This window comes from Protobothrops mucrosquamatus, unplaced genomic scaffold (genome assembly GCF_001527695.2).
Source record: "Protobothrops mucrosquamatus isolate PMUCROS unplaced genomic scaffold, P.Mucros_1.0 scaffold3192, whole genome shotgun sequence".
NCBI lineage: Eukaryota > Metazoa > Chordata > Lepidosauria > Squamata > Viperidae > Protobothrops > Protobothrops mucrosquamatus.
This window is the reverse complement of record NW_015389190.1, coordinates 12,735-14,347: the sequence shown is the minus strand read 5'-3', so window position 1 is coordinate 14,347 and position 1,613 is coordinate 12,735.

Sequence of the window (1,613 nt, the reverse complement as noted above, 5' to 3'; positions counted from 1 at the left end):
TGTCTGCTGCTTTGTTATTTAAGCATGATGGCTACTCTTGTTACATCTGTGTTCCATGGGACACTTCACCTGGCACATTTCCATTAATTTGATTGGATGAAAGGGGGGGGCTCCAACATTCTAACAAATGACCCTCCCCCCCCCAAAAAAAGCAAAAAGGGTAATTGTTGGCCATGTAGCATTGAGGTATGTGGCTAAGAGAATCAACTCTTCTTTTTCCCTTTGGGAGATGGATCAATTTCACAAATGATAAATAAAATTAAACTCTTAAAAGAGTTTAGAGTTTTAACGTAAACGGTTGTTTTATTTTTGATATATTGTATGACACAATGTCTGATCTGAACAGCCATATAAATAATAAATTAGATAAGATTAGATAGATTAGATAGATATAGACAGTGCTTTTTTTTCTAAAAAAAAAAAAAAAAAAGTGCCGGAACTCACACATTTCATACAACCCGCGTTGCCTACCCTACAAGGTTCCATCCAAAAAAGGTGCCGGAACTCTGGAGACAGACAGACAGACAGACAGACAGAGACAGACAGACAGACAAGACAGACAGACGATAGATAGACAGACAGACAGACAGATGATAGATAGATAGATAGATAGATAGATAGATAGATAGATAGATAGATAGATAGATAGATAGATAGATAGATGATAGATTGATAGATGATAGATAGATGACAGATAGATATAGATAGATAGATAGATAGATAGATAGATAGATAGATAGATAGATAGATAGATAGATAGATAGATAGATAGATAGTGGTTAGGGGTCAATTATAAGATGCTAGTCTGCACATACACATTTACTCAGATTACACATACAGAATAAATACTAGAGACAAATTCTTAAGCTCACACAATCAAAAGTCATACCCAATAGCCAACCTTTTTTTAATCTTTGCAGAGATGGTCATATGCTGAAACATTTTCTCTCTGTCTCTTCCTAAAGTTTCCCTCTGGGGATGCCAGTCAGTTAATTCTGAAGCAGTGAGGGAAATGAAACAGACCCCATTTCTGTTGTTGACTTGTTTTGATGAACTTGACATACAATTAGTAATGTGGGATCAAGCCTTACTGTCTTATGTGTTACTGGCTGATCCTTCTAGAACAGGGGTCCTCAACCTTGGCAACTTTTAAGACTTGTGGACTTCAACTCCCAGAATTCCTCAGCCAGCAAAGCTGGCTGAGGAATTCTGGGAGTTGAAGTCCACAAGTCTTAAAAGTTGCCAAGGTTGAGGACCCCTGTTCTAGAACATAGGGACTTCATAAGGGTCTATGACCTTGCAGATTTTTAATACCACAGTGAAGCTTTGCCTTCTTCTATAGACAAGGTCCCTCATTGGCTGAAGAAAGTCAGAATGCATAATCAGGAATGGTGTGCATTAATTGGTACACAGAAGTGAAGTTTAAAAATATGCCTTAATAGACTGCAGTTAATATGAAACACCAAATCAAGGGCGAGGAAGTGATCGTTAATTGTTTTTTTCCAATTTTAAATACAACCATTTAAAATATATGAATAGGGAAAAGAAATGAGATCTAAGAATGGTCGGAAGACCTGAATTTTCTTTAAAAAAAAAAAAAAAAACCTTAGTTC